At 47.4% G+C, this 22,053-nt stretch overlaps 1 protein-coding gene across 2 annotated transcripts in view; it reads left to right on the forward strand.

Moving 5' to 3' along the window:
• The first annotated feature begins 2,996 nt into the window (after positions 1 to 2,996).
• The window catches only part of LOC149352789 (histidine ammonia-lyase-like), a 39,298-nt gene continuing 20,241 nt past the window's right edge, over positions 2,997 to 22,053 (forward strand). For both annotated transcript variants that reach the window (XM_089581979.1, XM_089581980.1), the window contains exon 1: positions 2,997 to 3,145. The gene's annotated coding sequence lies outside the window, so the exon portion shown is untranslated. The remainder of the gene's footprint in view (positions 3,146 to 22,053) is intronic.

A 22,053-nucleotide genomic window follows, 5' to 3' on the forward strand; every position in this document is an offset into this window, starting at 1 on the left:
TGAAGATGCCGAGATTATACTGCAGCTTATACTGCAGCAGAAGAAAGAAAAATGCAAAGCTCGCTGATTACAGGCTTTGCTCAAAACTAAACAAGATACAGACTTTAGATCCATAGTAATATGGACTCCAGGGCACTCTGCGGGTGTTGGAAACGAAGGCGCTCACGTCACCGCCCGCGCGCAATCACTCCGGGCCCCCCAACATTCACAGGAACATAATTATTCAGAACCGCTATTAAGCCATAGGGATTTACTCCAACATTTAAAATTAACGAGGAAAGTATACACCGAACCGCACAAAAATCTAAACAGTGAGCAAGGGGTCATCATAAGGAAACCGCAATCGAATACTTACATATATCCTTTCAAATTTAGTTGTATGTTTCCAAATGCATACGAACCGCATTGCGCCTTCTGCGTTGATGTGACTAACTTATGCCACATGGTAGGGGCTTGCCCGAAAAACCCAGCTATACCAAGAATCAATAACCCAACAACTCGAAACTGGGAGGCGGCGCGGCCCAGCTCACATTCGGAAGACCAGATTTTGCTGGTGAACCAGCCAAGAGCGGCGGCAAAAGCTAATGGGCTCCTGGACTGAGGGTCCACCCAACCATCCTATGCATTAGACTATCTCTTTGCTCAACAGCAACAGCGAATTCGTCAGTGAAAACAAAAATCAGAAAAGCGCCCAGTAGAGAGATTCGGGGTATGCTGACATTTGCTTCACTGGCGAAGGGAAGCTGGCTGGCCGTTTAAAGAAACCTAGCAAACACGGTTACACAAATAAATGCACAATACTAAGGCTGAAGTCGCGTCGACGCCGGAGCGCAAAAGTTTCTCAAGCAGTATATGGAATGCTTAACCTCAAAGGTCGCAGTACACCTCGTGTACATGCAAAGACAGAGATTGAAGCTTCTCTCATGAAACTGAAGAGGTTCGTAATTGTAGACAGAACGAATCTACACTGACTGGTAAAAACGAGATGGATTTTCTCGCGCTTGAAGGTGCACTGAAGAGGAATGTGAACTCGTCTTTTTGCCGTGGTAGCTCGATCTACACGCTCCGAGCATTCTTAGAAACTTCGAATTATTGCCCTGTGCGAACAATTTCTTTAATTTAAATCAGATTAACGTCCGGTTCCCGCCTTTTTTTTTAATTCCCCGCAGACAGTGGGAAGAGTCGACCAACGCATGGAGTGCCTTTCAGACAGTCGCGTGGCGGCTTTGCTTTCGATTTTATTTTATATTTTAGGTTTCCGTGAATGGATAGATCTAGTTAGAGACTACATAGCTGCAAGTTAGGCCCATGGAAATAAAAATACGCGTGGACTCTTTGCTTTCACCGATCACTACGCATCACTCCGCCGATGGCAGAGCGGCAAGCCGCCACGGGACTGGCTGAAAGGTTGGTTTACTCCTTTCCCCGTCTGCGGGGAATTAAAAAAAGGCGGTAGCCGGGACGTTTAATCAGATTTAAATTACAGAAATTGGCCGCACAGGGCAATAATTCGAAGTTTCTAAGAACACTCGGACCGAGTAGATCGAGTTCCAGCGGTAAAAATACATTTCAGATTCCTCTTCAGTGTACCTTTAACACTGGATAAAGGAGTGTGGTGAAGGCCAGAATAAAACAGCTCGCAGACGAGTTAATGTTACGAACATCGGTTTTGGTGCATGACTAGAAAGCATTTTGGCGTCTTTTTGAGGACTGACAAAAAAAAAGCGCCAGTTCCCAAGTATTTGTAAAAGACAGATTTAAACAGGCGCAAATATATGCTGCAAAACGTTTTTATTGTAATGGTGGTAACGCCGCCGAGACGGCAAGCCAGCGAAGGCTTCATCTTTTGTGAGGCAGCAAAGAAAAGGAGTTTGTTCCAGGAGAACAGAAGAATTGCTCCCGACATTAGGCAGAGTGTAATGCGCCATGATCGGATACCGAGCGGAAGTGATCGGCGAGGAAGACGGCAACAAGACGGCAACGAAACCTCATCGCCGTGCAGCGAGAGGGTTCGAAAGTTTGGGGTTTGGTGCGCAACCAATATGCAAAAGCATAAACTCATAGAAAAAATAACTTTAATGCATGTGCAAGCATTACGCGTAAACAATGCACCCACACGTAAGCAGTCTTATGTGTCTCTGCCGACTTTTTTCTTTTTATTCCTGCAGGTGTAGCTGGATTCAGACACTACAACAGACAATGGCCTTTTTAACTATTGGAAGCCTTAGCGCTAACGCACTAAAAAATGTGGTAGTTAAGCGCCAGTCCTGCCGTTACTGTGTCTGTCGTCTTTTTCGCGCTGCTTATTTAATTCCAGACGTATAACCGGCTATAGCCCCCACCAAGATTTCAACTCAGAGAGCAGATATACCGGCTAGTGTGCCGGTGGCATTCCGTCTTCGCGCTGACCTGACCGCTGACGCCAGAGGGGTCATAGGCCGATGTCCAATTCGCAGAGGACAAGTCGTCATATAAAGTTTCGCAGTCTGCTGCGCGTGACAGCGTAATGAAATTACAACTGTGAGCTGAAGGGTAGAAATGGAAGCAGAAATGGTAAGGGGAGGGGGATGAGCGACTTGTCCGACTGAACAAACTCTAATGACAAGAACGCTGAAATGTCATTAGGTGTCAAGGTTCTTGCGCTGGAAAAAAACTTCATCTCATCATTCATCGTCGTCAACGATAATCATCGTTCATCAAGATGCGCTGGCGTGCACCCCTTTTACCACCCACTGTCAGGTGAGCTGATAAAAAAGGATGCAGAAGCACCGAAAAAGATAAATGACAACCGCAGACGTTAGGTCAGGCGCGGCTGCCCTGTTTTTCAAGCTGTTTCGAAACAGATAACAAAAAACGGCTGCCCGGGAACCTGGCGTGCAGGCCTACATGTTACGGCTGCCGTGACGTCTTGTGGACCGCACGAGAAGTTTGCCTGCGATAGCCTCCAAGACGAGACGCGGACGCGTGCGGTATCTCGTTATCGGACGAATGGGCGGCGCTTTGGCCTAGGCTGCCGTGTCTATTGGCCCGCGCTCGCGGCGCATGCACTGGGCATCTCGCGGTGCCGCCACCTTCTTCATAGAGCTGCTCCACGCACGCCAAGTATCCACTGCTGCGCGCATCTCCGGACTGCTGCTCCGGACAGGTACGTGGACCCTACGACGCTCATAGTGCCCACCGACCACGAGTAGCGTTGAGGATGCTCACCTCTTTGGCACCGTTTTTTATCAGTTCTTCCCAAATACAGAATGTCGGACATTGTGCTTTCCGACCGATATCATTAATATTGTTGTTGGACGCTGCTCGTGCCTCGGGCTAAACAATTAAGTTTGGGCATGTGTACCTCACAATTCGGTTCGTGTAGCGCTCGTGCGCGTAAAGACGTCCTACTAGAGCGCTCGGACGACGCACTAGTGAGTCATTTATTAGAGGCTTATAGGACTCGAAACAGCAATTCATCGTGCTTGCACATTCGCATGGGTCGTGGTTTACTTCTCATGTCTCAAAAAGATGTAGAGAGCCCGGCGGGGCACCGGCGAACGTCACAAGCGAAAGATGGAGCGTGCCGTTCGATCACTGTAGACGTATGTGGACGTCTGTACTCCTTTGAATACATGGAGAAAAATTTAGATGGATGCTTTCTTTTGGAAAAACATTCCTGGACCCCCCCCCCCCTCCCCCAAAGTAAGTAACGGTACAAAAAATTCACGGCGCTTCTTTTGGGATAAATTAAAGACGAAAGTTGGGCTAGTTGGTGCTGAATAACCGCTTGCGACATTGTAACTACAGCTCGAAAAAAACTCAACGCACAGCGAAAAAGGAAACCGACGGGACACCCGCTGCTTCTCCCGTCGGTTTCCTTTTTCGCTGTCAGTAGTGTGTGTTTTAGCGTTAGTTACAATGTCGCAAGCGGTCCTTCTGGGAGGGGGCAGTTCTGTGGATCTGTTGCGTTTCACACTTGGTGCAATTTCCTGCAGAATGTGCATCGGGCTTCTTGACGAGTCTGTACACTCTTCAGATATGCCGCGCTTATTTTTTTCGTGAAGCCCTATGCGTATACTGCAGTTGAGACTCAACATATCAGTTAAGAACACTGACTTTCTATTCGTATTTATAGTTCAAATAAATTTCAAATTTTGCCTGGGTCGCTATGTGTTCGATGTATCTTACGTCTGCTAAATTCGAACAGCGCTTTCACTTTGTTCCAGCTTTTTGCTCTTTGCACATGGCAGTGCACAGTAATGCGGCTATCGCAGTTGAGTACCAGCTGAGAATGAACGTTCATGTAAAAAGCGCACTTGACGATAAAAAAAAAAGTATGGTTCAGCACTAGAGTGCGCAAAGCACTTGCAATAAGTGGCAGCTTCGACCGTACACAGCCATGACAGATCGTATTCAATTTTAGTGCGGCAGCATGCTAATCTAGTTCACTGCACCACCGAATTCAGTCTATTCTAACCTCAGTCCTCCTTTTCAACGTGCGCAGTAGTGTGCCTCAGCGGAGGAAGTGTTAACCGCTACTCTACAGAGTGAAATTGGCTACGACAAACTTTGATTTAGCACCAAGAACACAGTGGCACTGAAGTATGCCATCACCAGAAGCATGTCTGTAACGGCTGCGCGGTAAGAAAACGAGCTTGCGGGATTGAAACTGTACTTTTTTGTATGATGTATGCGTATTCTTGGTCAACACGAGTCGCGACCAGCTCCAGAGGGGCATTGGACGACACCGAATAATACAGAAGCTCGAAAAATGGAAACTGGCGTTATAGTTCTAAGTTGTCTGGCGGTATACAACAATGGAAGAACGCGGTGAGGTGCAAGGTTCCTGGCCAAAACCAAAAAATCGCTAACTGAACTTCCGGGATCTGGGCTGGCTAGTCGAACCAACCAGACAGTCTTACGCACGAACTATGACAATAATACTGATTGATTCTGACAGCATTTTGTTTGTCTTCGAGTGGACAAACTGGGGAGAGTTGCCTCACACCTGCCTGAAATATGCATTTAGTCAAGTCCTAAGCTATTCTGCTATAAATAATGAATAGCCTTACGGAAAGTTCGCGCTTTTATTTGGAAGCTTGGACCACGATACAACTCTCTCCTTTTAAAATACGGCGAGACAATATAAAAAAGGAAGGCAATGCTCACTCCCCTGCACCTCTTCCCTTATCTCGTACATAATGTGCAAATAACACAGAAAAGAATCAATTGAAATGATTCTAGCTGAACTCGGAGCAGGAAGGTGTATTATTTCGCTACCCGTGGGCCGCGAAACAATCGCGGTGGCTTGTACGCGCGAACAGAAGCATCCATTAGCCACAAAGAACGGCGGACAGCCGCGACCAAATAGATCTCTTTAATCTCTCGCCCCACGACAAAATGGACTGCGGGGGCGTGCACGCAGTGAGAGGCACGGAGCACGCTTCACGGAACCATGCAGGTAAACAGGGCGAAAAGACTGCCCCCGGGCATTTTCGAGTTGAAATGTAGAGCTTAGCCAGCGCAATGAAAACAAAAGCGCTTGCAGCACTCATAGACAGAGCACAGCGTTTGTCCTGCGTCGCTTTGCTTTTCTGGCTTCTCAGTTTTCGATGCGCTGGTTGAGTTATGAGCATGTCGCACCTACTAGCTAATGCATGACGGAAGCCAACAGTCACCGAAACTAAAGAAGCATAGGGGATGTCTTTTTTGTTGTTTTTAAATTAGTGGTTTTCATCAATGGGAGGTTATTGAAAGCAGAAGGGTAAACAACCAGATGCCACCGGTGGGATCCGAACCGACGACCTCCAAATTTCGCTTCCCGTGCTCTAGCAACTGAGCTACAGCAACGACTGTCCAATCTTCTATTTTCGGTGGTATTTAGGTGTAGTGCAACTGAACCTTGACAGTGTTCACTAGCGCCACCCTCGTCTACAGCGGCGGACGCAGCACGTCCTGTATTACCGCGAGTGCCACGTTGGAATGTGATCAAACGGTGAGGGCGGAAGCTGTGCGAGAACCCTCTTGTGCTACCTATGGCATCAAGAGTGCCAGATTCGAGGCCGTCGTTAAGCTATTCAGCAGACAAGGGAATGGAAAGAGGTTCTCGTTATGACATACCCCCTTCTACCTCATGGAGCGTTGGCGTTGTAAAGGATATGGTGCCTTCGTTGCTTGATACTGATGCTTGATTCTTAATTCCTGGGTGGCCTGTGGTCCTTTAGAAGCTTTCACTAATTGTTCCCTTGTCATGGATATGGTTCGCGCGGCGAGGATGTGCAGTATGTCTGCTTGCGCAATTTTCTGTCCTGTCGAAAATGCAAAAAAAAAAAAACAAGTTCCCTCTACCTCCACCAATCACAGTGGGGAAAACCAAACAGGGTGATTTTCTGCGAGTTTTAATACAAAACATTTCTGGCCAGGAGAAGGTGGAAATATTTTTATTCAATCAATTTTATCGCCATTCTTATCGGCCGGTAGGACTCCATTGGCTGTCGCTATCCGGCGTGCCTGCTCAATATGCTGTTGCTGGTCTTGCGGATCTGAGCTAGAGAGAGCATCCTCCCAAGAGGAGAAAGTGGGGTAGGGGAGGGGTGAGTGGTGCCCGGTGGATCGGGGCATCCCCATACGGAGTGGCAGAGGGTGGGTCCAGGGCTGCTGCATGTCGGACAGCATCCAGGGAATTGGGTGGGGAAGAAAAAGTGTTCGTGATGGAGGTTTGAGAAAGTTTGCGTCTGAATGTGTCGCGTCCGCTCTATTGAAGAGTTTGTGTGGTGGGGAAGTGTTCTTCTCTGGTGAGTGCGTATGTAAGAGTCCCGAGAACGAGCAAGAGATTCGAGTCAGCCCGCGTCTTTCTTTGCCGCTGGCTGCGGATGCCTCCAACGCCAACTATGTTCGCTACAAAAAAATCAATAATTCTTCATAAACGGAGATTTGTAAATTAACAGGCAAGTCAATCAATAAATAAATAGCAACACTCTTCGCGCTCACCGACTGCGCCCCTACCGCCATAGACACCACCTGTCTCACTTCAGAGTGCGTGCTTTTTTTTTTTTTGAGTCGAGCACATGCTTGCACCAATGGCTCATGGAATAAATGGGTATAGGTCTCCGTGTCGAGAGGTTGAAAACTGTATTCTGGCTTGACCGGTGGTACATTTTTTTTCCTTCCTTATCATAAGACCAAGTTTCGAGCAAGATCGTGGTTTGGTCTTGTTTGGCCGAGAATTCTCGAGGCCTTGGCTCCACCGGATCGAAGCATTTCACTCTCACAGTGCCTGCATTAAAAAAGCAAAACGTTTCCGGTGCATCATGACTTGGTTTGTCATGAACTATTGCATCGGGTCCGCGCTAGTTGGTACCCAACCATCACTTCAGGCAGTGTTTTTTATTTGTTTCTGCGCTACGTGAAGTAGGGATGTTTCGTACATGTCTAGTCTATATCACTGTAAAAAAATTTACACCCTTAAGGGTGCATTTCCGTGCCTGTAACTCACACCCTTGCACCCTCCCAAAAGGGTGCAAAGTATGCCCGTCGCACCCGTAGCAAGGGTGGAATCGTTACAGTTGCACCCTTTTTTCCAACTACCTAAATGGGCGCAAAGCATGCTTGTCGCATCCATAGTAAGGGTGGGATCGTTAGAGTTGCACCCTTTTTCCGACTGCTTTACAGTTTCGTAGGTTTTCATTACTTTAAAAGGCGCTGATAATTTTTTTTTTTTGTGGGGGGGTGCACTTTTGAATGGAAGTTAAACATTTTCTACGAAAAGCTGCCGACGACCTGCCTAACTTTGCACTAACGTTACGGCATCTCCAACTATAATTATAATATGAAAGAAGCCAACAGCCACAGAAACCAAGGGGCGCAGGGGATTTTTTTTTTAATTAATTTATTTGTTTTGTGGTGTTGATCAATTTAGAATATTACTGAATATGTTATCGCTTAAAGCTAATTGATTAGAGAAGCAGAAGAAAGAACAACCACATGCCGTCGGTGGGATCCGAACCCACGACCTCCGAATTACGCGTCCGGTGCTCTACCTCTGAGCTACGGCGACGGCTGTCATATCTTCTGCTTTCGGGGGTATTTATGCTTACAAGTAACCTAACCTTGAGAGTGTTCATCAGCGCCACCCACGTTCATAAGCGGCGGACGTAGAATAGCCAGATGTGTCTCTCACAGTGTTTCTGAACTTTCTTGCTGTGGAGTCACATTTGTAATGTCTGCATGATGTCCACGGTGTTATTTTGCTGAATATATTAAAAAGAGAGAGAGAGAGAAAGGGCTTGCTAAAGGAGGCCAGCTTTCAGAAAACCTGCTCGTTCAGTAACACGATGTTATAATGTGCCACATATTTTTGCCAAAGGAACACAAACAGGTATAAGCTTAACTGGAATGAGTCATAAAAAGCTACTGAGGGGACTGAGTTCAACACACAGGACACACTGCTGCGCGCAATACTTGCCACAACGCGCATACTTTCTTTAAGTTTATATATGCCATTTCAGCGAGCCCCTATTTTGAGTAAGCGATGCTTAGCACTTCAGCTAAAATAATTCAGCTAATTATTACATTATCGGCGCAAATCGCAGTCATAGTTGCTGGCATAAAAGTTGCAGATGTCATTTAATGGAAAGCTCGAATATCTCACATCATTTTGGTTGGTTGGTTTATGGGGTTTAACGTCCCAAAGCGACTAAGGCTATGAGAGACGCCGTAGTGGAGGGCTCCGGAAATTTCGACCGCCTGGGGTTCTTTAACGTGCACTGACATCGCACAGTACACGGGCCTCTAGAATTTCTCCCCCAAAGAAATTCAGCCGCCGCGGCCATCATTTTAAAAGCACGCTTGATTGAACTACTGTAATGTTGTTCGACAAGTCAAAGAACACCCGTACACCCTCACACACCCCTGCACCAGTGCACCTTTGAAGGGTACATGGGTGCATTAAAGGTGCTAACGTGCTTAGCGCCCCCTTTTTCAAAAACTTAAAAAAAGGGTGTGGAAAGGGTGCATTCATGAGCGCTACACCTTTAAGAGTGCAATTTTTTTTACTGTGTATAGCGTTTATCAAGAATTGGTCTCCCTATTTCTCTGCACCTGAGCAGTATCGGAGTCTGAGCAGTTAGTCGAGTAAGGCGGGCTCTGAGCTAGTGATGCAAAACTATCGAAAAATTGACTATCGATAGTATCGATAGATTTTTTGAAACTATCGATAATGTAAAAAACTATCGATAGTGCTACTATCGATAGACTATCGATAGTGTTATCGATAGTCTACTATCGATAGTAATACTATCGATTCTACTATCGATAGGAATCGATAGTATTACTATCTATACTGTTGCTATCGATAGTATTACTAGCGATAGTATCGCTATCGATAGCAAGACTATCGATAGTGAAACTGTCGATGGTAAGACTATTGACAACAACAATATTGATATGCATTTGTTGGCCAGCGATATAACCAAAACATTTGCGATACCTGATTGGTTTTATAATCTCATGAGGCTTAATGTCCCAAAGAGACTAAAGCTATGGGGGATGCCGTAGTAGAGGCCTCCTGGTAAATTTCGACCAGCTGTGGTTCTTTAACGTGCACTGGGACAGTTCGGAAAAATACCTGGTACTGCATCCGATGAAAGAACAAACAGCACAAGTTGTGCTGGCTTACACGACACTATCGTTCACTGCAGACGTCGTCTTGCTGTCGTAACCACTGCAGAAATGCGTTTCGCACACATGCTTCGCAACTAGGTCATTCGCACGCTAACATTTTATCCAGCAACTTTACGTAGGGAACGTCTGTAGAGCTCGGTGACGCGTATAGGCTGCGAAAGCGGGCGAGTCCTCTCAGTTACTCATACCATCACCTCCAAACCACACACTCGGGAAACAAAGTTTCGGATGCAGTGGGTATGCGTGGTTGACTTTATAGTATCGATAGTACTATATATAACAAGTAGTATCGATAGGCCTATCGATAGTACTATCAATCGAACTATCGATAGTACTATCGATACTACTATCCATAGTACTATATATAACAAGTGGATATGCGTCATCATACCATATTATATCATAATATCGATGGTACTATCGATAGCGCGCTATCGATAGTACTATCGAGTCTTTTTTACCACCAATAGTTCGATAGTGACTCAACTATCGATAGTATCGATATTACTATCGATAGTTTTGCGTCACTACTCTGAGCGCTGTTCGCCTAAACGGTGACGGCACCTCTACTGAATTCAGAGTGCACATAGACATTTTTGTCGCAGAGCCTGATGCTACGTTGTACAGACCCATAACCCTACGTTGTACAGACTATAAGGAGGCTCCAGGTGTAATTGTAGGTTCGCTTTCCGCAAATGAGCCGTTGTAGGTTCTGTAGAATTTGCTCGTGGGACACATTATCAAAGGCTGCTTTGAGGTTTAAAGCAAGTATAGCTTTGAAGGTATGTCTGTTCATCCGGCCGCAGCTCTTTGAGTTGAACAAGTATACGTACTGTGCCTATAAGTGCGGTCTTAATCTAAACATGGTGGTCGGCATGAAATTTTGTTCTTACAAATAGCTCTGAAGCTTGCTGAGCAAGATGTGTTCCCTGAGTTCGCCTGCACAGGAGGTGTAAGCGATGTAGGACTTCTGTTGTCTGTATTCGTAGTCTTGCCTGGCTTAGGAATGAATCGGATTTCTGTTAACTTCCATTCTGCTGGTATCGTTCAGTCTGACCAGCATTTGTTCATGTAGCTTGTGAGTGCAACGATGGGGTCGTCATCTGGATTTGTAAGTGCTCTGTTGGTGAGTGTGCCCCGACCCGGAGCCATATTCTATCGGAGCGTCATGAGGGCTACTCTGACGTCTTGTTCCGTTATGTCTTCCAGTGCCTGATTCGGGAGCCCCGTCCCAGCAAACCACAAACCTCTCAGATACGTCTAGCTAGACGTCTCTGAGAGGTTTGTGGTTTGCTGGGGTGTAATCCGGATGTTGTATGTGGGGTCCATTGACCACGTATCTTCTGATCAGTACTTGTATGATGTCAGCCTCGTTTCCGGGATGTGTGTGAATGAATGTTTGAAGTGTCTTGCTATACTTCCTTTTGCTTTGGAACCGGTTAATGAGGTATGGGAGGATATTCCATGTTTTTGCTACCCTTAGTTGCCCACCAAGTGCGTCGTCCTTAAAAAGAGCTTCCTATTTGCGCACTAGCGCTCCCAAACGAGCCTTGCCCTCGGCTTGAGAGCAGTTCACATGCGCCATCGTGCTTAAACCTAAGATGCTGCTTCAGTTCAGACGCATCGTTCAATGTCAGTCTCGGCCAAAAAAGGGAGGTTCGCTTCCGTTAGACTTGCAGGATCTCAACTTGGTCATTGTGCCGTACCTCGACGTAAACCACACCTTTCAGCCCGACTAATGCTCCCGCATATTACGGAGCTCCAGCGAAGTCGATGAGAGCTCCTTGTTGCCATACAACTTTTTAAACATCTGTAGTGAAATGATGGACGCCACGACACTGGTGTCTATTTTTTTTATCCACCGTCACTTTGAAGGTAATGCGGCCGCGGAGACAACTCTTCACGTCATTCATGTCGACAAGGCCGTCGTCGTCAACTTTCGCGAGTATTTCACTTTCTTCAGGGATTTTTCTTTGCTCCGTGCAACGCTGCGGCAGGCTCGGTTGATGTGCCCTTTCTTCTGGCCCTTGAAGCAGTTATGTGCGGATAGCTTCTGCTCGCATGATTCGGGGAGCCGCTGAGAAAACAGCCGGCCGTTACTATGCAGTCGGGAAAAGAGGCAGCCCGGCTCTTGTAGGCATCCGAGGCGGTGACGCGCTCCTCTGTTTGAGTGGATCTTGCATCGTCAGATACTGCTCTTGGTTGCGGCTTCGAGCGCTTTTCCCGACGGCACTTTTGTAACGCCAGCCTCTTTCCTCCTGTAAACAGGACGCGTTGGATATCTTCGCGCTTCAGGCAGTACACAAAACGATCACGTAGTGCCTGGTCGAGGAATGTTTGGAAATCGCGCGTGTGTGCCACATTCCGCAGTTCTGCAACAAATTCTGCAATGCTCTCCCTGTCTCATTAATACCGATGGTAAAATTTCACCCATTAAGCGTTGACGTAGGTATGTGGCGCCAGGTGCCCTCTCAGCAAGCTCTTCAGGGCTTGGGAGGTCCTGGCCGATGGTAGCTCAGGCGCTGACTGCGACTTCCGAAGTGCGTATGCATTGGGACCGCCAAGTCTTTGGAAAGTGTGTATCCTGTCATCCTCGGTGACTTGTTTGACTTGCGAGCATGGGGTGAGTCTTTCCTCGTACGACGGCCAGTCGCTGGTCGACTCGTCGTACTGCTCTAGGTGCCCAGACGACTTATGCTCACCCCAGCGGGCTCAACGTTCGCTGTGTTACTTGTCGCCCTGTGTGCTGGCTCATGGTCGTTCCCTGATGCTAATTTGCCGGATTCCATAGCTAGTCAATCCCATCCTCGTCGACACTGTTGTGTACTGGTACCTTTCAGTCGGCTAAGAAGGCAGCCGGGCACTTAAGGTAGCGAATAACAAAGAGCAAATTAACAAATCAGCCTAGTCCTGGGCTTGAGAGCCGATGTTTATTACTGATGTTTATTGTGGGAGTGCATCTACGTGTTTTGCGTGTCCCGAGACCAAGAGGGAAGGAGGCTAGGCCTTTCTGCTCTCTACATGCAGTGTGCCACCTGCCATGGTTGCTCGACGATGACTTGGAATTACACTTTGGTCAGCCGAACATAACTGTCAACGCCGCAACCACACACCCCACGTTCACACCCTTCCTCGCTGCGCCTGTAACGGGAGACGCCCGCCTTGTATGCAGGATGAGCGCCTGTGCGTTATCGTGCATGACACATGGCCCTGCAGGACGCATGACCGCCCTACAACCCTATCACAGCCCCCACCCCACTCCCCACGACCGTGTACTGAAACCTGTTACTCCAACACTAACTAGACCGCACCGCACTATCGCCATTTTACCTGTCACGCTGCGCGCCTGCCTTTATATATGTGTGGATTAGCGTCCATGCGCGACACACGCCTACCCTCACGTACCCCTACCCAGAGTTAATAAACACTCCGAATGGGATCAGCAGCTCCCACCACTGCTGCTGTCACTGAGTATCGCGTTACCACAAGGGTAAACGACCGGTGATTTTTTGATGTGTTAGCATTTCTACCCTCCTATTTGCAAAATCTGTCCGTTTTGTGTGTTTGATGCCGCCTTCACCCTCCAGAAGGCCTCCGCCCACGACCCACCCATCTTCACCGTTTAGAAACCATCACTGACCACCAATCAACCCACCTTATTAATAAAATACATATATTATATTAAATGTATGTGTTTTAATAATAAAATACATATACATATACCCTTAAGATACAAATATTAAATGACAGCTTATTATTAAAATACACTATCGTGCAGCACATCACATGCTTGTGAAAATATATGGTCTCTTTTTAATAAATGAATGGTTCACTAATTTTCTGCTGTATAAGACAGCTGTCCCTTTTTTTTAAGTATTTCGTTGATAAAATAGCACAATCTCGCTCAGACAGTAAGTGCATGCCTGAGCCTAAACCAATAGTTGTGATGTAACAAAAACCACTAGCAGTTTTGTTTACAGTGTACCCTTCGCTGTCTTTTTCTCTTTTATGATTACCGGGCGTTCTGCAGCATATGACGTTACAGCGCATTTGGTGCGATTGGTTTATAGTTTTAGGGGGTTCAACATCCCAAAGCGACTCAAGCTATGAGGGACGCCATAGTGAAGGGCTCCGGAAATTTCCACCGCCTGGGGTTCTTTAACGTGCATTGACATTGCACTGTGCACGAGCCTCTAGCATTTCGGCTTCATCTAAGTACGACAGCCGAGGCCGGGATCGAACCCGCGTCTTTCGGGTCCGCAGCTCAGCGCCATAATAACTAAGCCACCGCGGCGGCATTTAGTGTGATTGGTACTGCGCACTCCTTTTGTTAAGGTTTATGCAAGGAACCGAAAAAAAAAAAAACTCCGAGACGCAGCATACTGTCCCCACAAAAAATTTCTTCTGCCTCCCACAAACCTCTGTTCCGGTCAAAATAAAACAAAACAAATGCAAGCGCGGCGCGCCCAGAACCAGAAGCGGGGCGCGCTTATGCATGTATACGCTTTCATCCGCTGTCGTACGAGTGCCTACACCTTTGCTTTCTAGTTTCCGCTTTTGTTTTTCACTGTGCCTGCATCGTCGATCGAGTCAGTTTCTAAAGCACACGCTGAAACAAGGATACGGTGTGCACCGCGAACGGCTTTGAAGATGTCAAAGATCGAGAAACAAGGATCCAATCACAATGAAAACAAATACAAAAATGGAGCCCGTGGCTTGCGGCGCTAGTCCGAGGTTCCTAGCGCCACTTTACTGTTTAGCTTCGACAGCCAAAGCATGTGGAAGCTTAACACGAATCATCATCTAGCACATGTTTATTTTGCTTTGCGCCTCTATCGAAGCGCGGCCGCTGAGAGTACTTTGCGACGCAGGTGTTCACGCTGCTCTACCAGCGCATATGAGGTACACCAAAGAGTACAGAATGTTTGGAGAAGAGTTGCGGAGTGCCTGCTCTTCGCAAATATATCCAAATGAAAACAAAATAAATGCTAGCGCTGAGGCGCTGAGATGCAGGGAGGACTCTGCGTAGACCTTCCTCACTGCTGTTGTGTTTGAAAGCTATCCCTGCAATCCGACAACTGCGTGCATATTCGTTGACGCCGCCGTGGAATCTGATGCCACACACCTGGCGCTGCTCAAGTAGAAGCGCACACTAGCACCGCGAACGGCTTGGAGGTCGCAGCGCCGAGACGACGCGCCGAGCCGCGTCACTGTCACTATAGAAACACTGCGCATGCGCAGGGAGCAACGGAGGTGAGATCAAGTGCTGAAAGTCTCTCCCCCTACGGTCATGCCTATACGGTGCCCAATTCGGATTGCCTGCGCTATTTTACCGCGGTATGCGCTTTGACAACACTTCCTGTAAGCTAGACGTGCAGTCGTGGGCAAAAGTAAGAACCCCCACCCCCTCTCGTGTTCCGAAGTTTCCCGCTCTGCATGGGGACGCCACCCGACGAAGCTCTCCTGCTGTCGAGACCGGCAACGGCAAACTTCGGAACTCGAAAGGGAGGGCTCTTACCTTTGCCCACGACTGTACCACTAAAGCCGTTGTTGGCAGCTCCGCCTAACGCGACAGCGGATGCCATTTTTGCGAAAGCCGAAGCACTACTCTCTCGTAGACCTCCATGGTGCTGGTCATTTCAATTGAAACGTGGGAAATTTTGTTCTGGTGATGCCTGTATACTAAACTGAATGTACAGTCAGGCCGGAATGAAACGCGAACACGCATATGTCATACATTTCTGCTTTGCAGCGAGATATTCCTTTACAACCTATTTTCGATTATGCATTTCAGTAGGACCTTTACCCAGACACATGAATCAGGCTATTTGTACACTTCATCTGAAAGAAGGCAAGTAAAATATTTTGTTTTCTTGACATGCTCTGTTCGCGTTTCATTCCGGCCTGACTGTACATATGTTAAATGACATGGTTTTAAGCTGTTGTCCAGTGGCATATACGAAAGAAAGTAGAAAACTCTTTTTCAGTGTTTCTGCCCTTGAACAAAAGTTCTTGCGAAAACTTTTTCTCATCCCATAAAGCGATGTTTTCTTTCCAAACATGGACGTCTACCAACCCGAATTTGACTGCGTCCCACACGATGGTGACCTCCAAATTTAGCCCGGGCCATTTCCAAAATTTGGCCCTGGCCACCTCGAAAATTTGACCTTGGCCGATTTGCACCAAAATCGATGTCCAACCATAACTGATCATGCCCAGCGTGATGGTGACCTCCAAATGTGACCCGGGTCTTTCCAACGATTGGACTTGAGCATCCTCGAAATTTGACCTTGGCCGAATTGTACCAAAGAACAAGTGCTTTAGCGCTATAATCAGTTTAACCAAGTTAAAACGCTGAAAATTTTTTGTGGCACCAACGACGAAGCGAAATAAAGAGCGTGCCGAGCAACAATAGCGCAGCCAGTTCGAATTGGGCGCCGCAGGCACTGCAGCACGTCACCAGCGGATGGTGCACTTGCACATAGTTTACACTGAACTTCCTGCGCACCTCATGTGCGGTTTCGAACGGAAAAGAGCGCAACATTTCCTCGCTCTGCTGGGTTTTAGAGAATTACTTTGTTTTCGTTCCAAAGACGCATATGGCATTGTTTAGTCCGTGGCTGTGAACTCATCATTAGTACTTATTGTTAATCAGCAATCTAATTAACGATACGCGAAGCTGCTTCGCGGTCTGGCAACACTGCGCCCGCAGCCTTCAGTAGGCCTCTTTGCACTGTTCAGTTCAGTCATGGGTTCGCTCGAGCTGGTGCATCGTTTGGTGGTCGCTTGCTGTGCGAACTTTCTTGATATCGGTGAAGATGTAAGGAATCTCGGTAGTAGCATTTCGAAAAGCCAAGCTGCGGCCGCTGCACTACTTGTACTGCTCATCTCTTACCAAATGTAGGTCCTTTCTCTTCGTTTAGGCAGCGCCAGATGCGTCAACCGCGTCGTCTGCTTCGCTTGATGTTTGGCGCCGATGATGGAAAGAATAGTGCGTCGACAAGTAGAACTTAGTGCCGCTGTCATTTCAGTGTGCGAATTTATGAATCGGTTCAAGCGTTACGCATTATCATCGTTATTTTAGTGCGAAAGCTGTTCTAGTCGCACTTCCCGGGTTTTAGTGGTGGGTGTCTGTATGTGTGTGAAGTCTCTGAGTAGCAAGTGCAACAGGCCCAATGGGTCAGTGGACGCCTTAATCGCGCTATGAGTAGGCGAGAGCGTTCACCTACAAATTGAGGCAGTTATGCGCCTTTCCTTTTCTCGAAACCAGCGGAAGGTTTAGAGTCCGTTGCTTTTAAGACAGGAAAAGCGCAAAACTGGCTCCCTGGGTCAGTGGACACCTCAATCGCGCTTTGTGGTACGTGGCGATGGTGCCCACCTGCAAAAAACAGTGGTTTTGCACAATATTTTGTGCTTAGCAGTGTTAAACAGCCATTTTTTTTACTGTCATGTGAAAGAAAATTCGCCTGGCAGGGTCGAGTGAGCGCTTATTTTGTGCTTTGCGCACATATCCGTTGGCCCGGAGCAACTTGTGGCGCTGCAAACAGCCATGCGCGCCGGCGTTAACAGCTGCGTGCACACGAGCCTCGGCGAGCTGCCTAATGAGCCATAATTTGAAATTTAAATCAGCTTTTTCAGCATCACCGTTACAGAGCCCGGCACAGTTGCCAGCGTTTATTTTCGCTTTGCTTCTAGCGCCACATTTTAAACGAGAAGTAATACGCGCGTGAATCAGATGTTGCACTGTTAGCAGTCGATATTAACTTTGGTTATATATTTTTTACCATACTACTAGCAAAGACGCATTTTTTTATATTTCCGACCAGATATTTTCCCTCCTGCCATGAAAAGCGCGCTTGGCTAAAGCAAGCCTACAGCAGTTGCTGTATGGGCTTGAGACACTTGCCAAGCCGTGTGTGCAGGTGTGAAGTTCGCAAGCTTTGGTGGCTGCCGGCAATTGAAGGCCAACTTCAAGGAAATTTTTAGCTGCGTAAAAAGGCTTTTTTTCTTAAGTATATCAAGAGACAGTACTAAAAACAAATGATCGAAGTTAGTGCGTCAGGAGTCGCTCGCAAAAGCCGTCGTTTTTCAAACCGAAACTAGAAAGGGGGCGGCCATTAGCGCTTTTTCTTGCAAGCAAACATTGGATTTAAATGCAGTGCTGAAAAATTGGGCGGTATGTTATTTAACGAAACCGGGACGCGAACAGCATCAGTAGAGGGACGTGAAATACCACGCGTATAGGGAAGTACTGATATATGGGGGTGGGGATTGATGAAGAAAGAGGAATTTTAAAGAAACACGAAGAAGAAGAACATCTCAAGATGAAATAAAAGAGTAACGCGGCCATAATGAAGCATAGAGAACTATGAAGATTAATTAGATACGAAGTACCTAAAGCGAGGACTGTGGAAGGGTGTAATCATTCCGGGGTTGACTTTTGCGAACGTGTACTGGGCTTCATATCAGAGGTGGTAACAAGACTGCATATTAACCAAAGAACAGTGGGCAGTTTAGCCCTAGGGGCCCATAGATATACCGGGCATTATGTGTTGGTCGTTCTTTGAGGCACAGGAAGCACAGACCAAAATATCGTTTGAGGAGAGACTGAGAAGAAGTAGGCATAGGGGAGTACAAATATCTGGTGGCGTGGATTGATGAAGGAAGAGAATATTTAAAAACCCAAGAACATCTCAGGGGGAAAGGAAAGAAGAGCGCAGTCATAATGAAGCATACAGCGCTATGGGGACTCGTAAGAAGTAATACGAACACTGCGGAAGGATGCAACGATTCCGAGGAGGACTTTTGCGAACGCTGTTTAAAATTAGAGGTGGTACAAAGACTAGACACTAACCAAAGAACAGTGGGCAGTTTAGCTCAATCTTCATGTATTTGTGCACTAATAACGCGAACACGTGATGGAGTGAAATGACTAGAAGGCTTATGACAGGCTACGCATGCAGTAACAGGGAAAATGAAGTTGTCACGAACATCAAAGACAAAGTCCACGAAACTGACACTGCTAAGAGGAGACAAAAAAAAAACGAGAACAAAATAATCATTGTGTAAATACAGAGGCTGAAAGAGCGAAATTCGTAAGGAAAATGTATGATAATTCAACTAGCAGCACCCTTCCATTCGAGGTTTGATCGGGTTGCCTTAGAACCAGGCAGTAAAGAATGAACAGGAGGTGACTGTTTATAGCATGCAGGAGCAGTGTAGAAAACACAAGACATATTCTTATAGACTGTAAATCTATACATCCAGATACCAAAGAAGGCATGGTGAACCTTCCAGCGGCGTCGGGTTTCAGGGATAGTGGAAGCAAAATTAGCACATCAGCATTAGTGACGAGCAAGACAAGGCTATAGACCAGACCACAAAATAAATTTGATCACCGCCATTTTAAAACGCTGTGGCGCCATCTGTCGAACGCGGACTTCCGGGCTGCCGTGCGAGAAGACACGACACAGGGCGCCTACAGGAGCAGCGGCTAAACGGCACTATGTAAACGCTGCACGACGCCGGAATTGAAGACATTATTTGCAGTGACGGAGTTTATTATCCTGCGACTTTCAGCGAAGCCGTTCTGTCCACTGGCGATGGGTTTTGCAGGATCTTGCGTAGTTTTGGGACGCTAAACCCAACAAATGCAAACTGAACGATGAGGCATAATGCAGCAAGCATTGTTACGAACTGTTCATGTACACGGTTGTCCATTTTCTACCTTGAACACCGCTCTGGCCAGCGCTCCGCGGAGCGCCTCTCGCGGGCGCCTGGGGAATTAGCGCGCAAGCGCAGAGACAGCTGTAGGTGGGGCCTCCGCTGCGTCGCGGCGGCTCCGCCAAGGCGCGCTTGCTTTGCGGTGAAGCTAACTTTGCTCTTGCTATGCGCACGAAAATCGAGAATCCTGCATGATTCCCGAGAGGCGCAGCAATGGTTGTCACTAACGGGTAAGCACAGAAAATCAACGCTGCAGCTTCGGGCTGCACGGGCACCACTGCGGCTCACGCAACCTCCGCAGGGAGGAGAGCGGCAGAGCGACTCGCAGCAAGAATACAGGTTTCCATCTCCACAAAGGAGACGTCATTCACCCCGCCCCTAATGCTCCGAGCATACCGGCATGCTCCCATAACACGGTCACTGATTGCTAAACGTATTGCGATGGCCACGCAGTTAGGTCGACCGTGTCGGACACTGTACTTACTCGTGATTTCGTACTTGCCTCGTATTTCGTTCTATGAACCGCAGGAATCCATGTTTAACGCAGGTCGGCATTTTTAACACCTGACGGGAAACGATGCAGGCTGAACACTCCGCAGCGGCAAGAGCTCTCTCGACACACGTCGCGCACATCGCACACAGCGCTCCACAACCCAGCTGCTGCTTTTCCCCTGGCTGTCAATGCATGCGTAGACAACGCAATGGAGCTCTGATGACCTCTTGTACTTCCAGGAAGATGGCACGGACATGTTTAAGCACTCTGAGAGGTTACAAAGCTCGCTTGTTGCGCATGGAGCAAAGGCACTTCGCAGCGTTTTGACAGCCCAGCGGAAGATGACGCCTGTTGCCTGTGTTAGAGAGTACGCGCGAACCGGTTCCGGTGCGAGAGTATCGTATTCTGACCTACAGTACTGGTGGCGTAAAAGAAGAATGGAGGAATTGCACGAACCGTCACAGAAATCAAACAAAGCTTAGACCATGAAAATGAACAACAGGATTCAAAGTACAAAAAATACAAAACAGATAAAGCAGCTACTTTCATTTAATAGGCAGGGTGGCACTCGCCACCGCCCCGTCTGAAAGGGGATGCCAATAGCTGCCTGCCTTGTACCGGATGATATTTTGTTTTCTGTTTCGACCACTCCATTCTAAGGAATCTTCGAAAGTGTTCGCTGAAACACCCAGCAGGTTCTTTGCTGTGAAGATGTATTCTATTTGGGACTCACAGGAAGCCAGTCAAAGTATGCCAGGAGAGGACTGGGGATAAGGGAGGATCAGCTCGGCCTGATGTAGCGGGCGAAACGCATTTTCAAGCGGCAGCGTTACAGCGCACTTTCGGCGGCTGCCCTGGGCGAGTGAGAACGAAATTATTTCGGAGGAAACCCCTGGAGCGTGCGAACAAAATTCCCATTGGTTGATGTGACGTCACAGGTTCTGAGCCAATTAACAAGGAGCATGACACCAAGAACGACCACGTGACCACCTGCGTCGAGCCTGACGTGACGTCACACGCGGAGCTGCGGAACTGAAAGCCATTACAACATTAGATAAATTGGAATTATAACGCTACAACGTCATTACGACCTGCAAGAATGTAAAGAAAAGTTGCCCTGAAGAGAAAATTGGGGTCATTAGATGGGAATCGAACCTGTGACCCTTGGGTCGCGAGTCAGACACGCTACCCTTATGCCATCGAGGCACATTTTTTTCTTTCTTCTCTTTATTGCATGGAAGTACGTGCCACAACACTGACACGCTTCTAACCTTGCTTAATCAAGCCGCATCCCGCGAACCCGTCATACATATTCACACCAGCATCCTGCTATCGCTCTTACAGCACGTAAAAATTCTAGGAGACACACACATGCATCGAGTAAAGGCAGCCAGACAGGAAGTCGATCCTGCGCAACGTATACCCCCTCGCGCCAAACCCCACTGCTCTCTAAACATAGACTTTAGTGAACGTGGTGGCTCTGCGTGGCGATCTATTATGCGGCTCTTCCACAGGCTAAACAGGCCCATGAGCACAGAAAGATCACATGGAACCTCATAACGTTCCATTGGAGGCAAAAACCTCATAGTATAGGGCGTGACATCAATGTTCTTTTTGAGAGTCTGTTGAAACACAAAGTAAGGATCAATAGTCTCTGGCTGATGACACAGGCGACAGTTTACTGACCATGGCACAAACCTCCCCATAGCACGAAGCCAAGGTTTGACAGGTAAGGTCGAAATGTGAAGTTTAAAAAAGAAATCATTTGTGGCCGATCGAACACACATTCGTTGCATCCTCTTCAATACACTGTTCTGTTGTCTAGAAAGACGAGTTAAGTTTGCAATACATCGGTTCAGGAAGTAGCGTTTCAATCACAACTTGTGTCATCTGTTTTCTGGAGAGAGTGTGCATGTACTGTAAGGAAAAACATACAGTGAGGAAACGGAATGTGTCGGCGACTTTCTAAAGAAAACCCCACAAAGCCTCCTCACGTCCATGACCAGTGGGCGCAAACAGAATAGGCAGATGGGCCCTTAATCGTCTATTAGGCTCAGCTACGAGAAATGGTTTGCCTCGACGGCATAAGCTGATCGACAGCACTTGTTTATCCAACAGCTATGCTATCGAGGCACGTGCGGTCGACTTGGTTAAAGGTGCCCAATACAGAAATT

Source organism: Amblyomma mixtum, chromosome 3, assembly GCF_055824585.1.
Source record: "Amblyomma mixtum isolate Tamu chromosome 3, ASM5582458v1, whole genome shotgun sequence".
NCBI lineage: Eukaryota > Metazoa > Arthropoda > Arachnida > Ixodida > Ixodidae > Amblyomma > Amblyomma mixtum.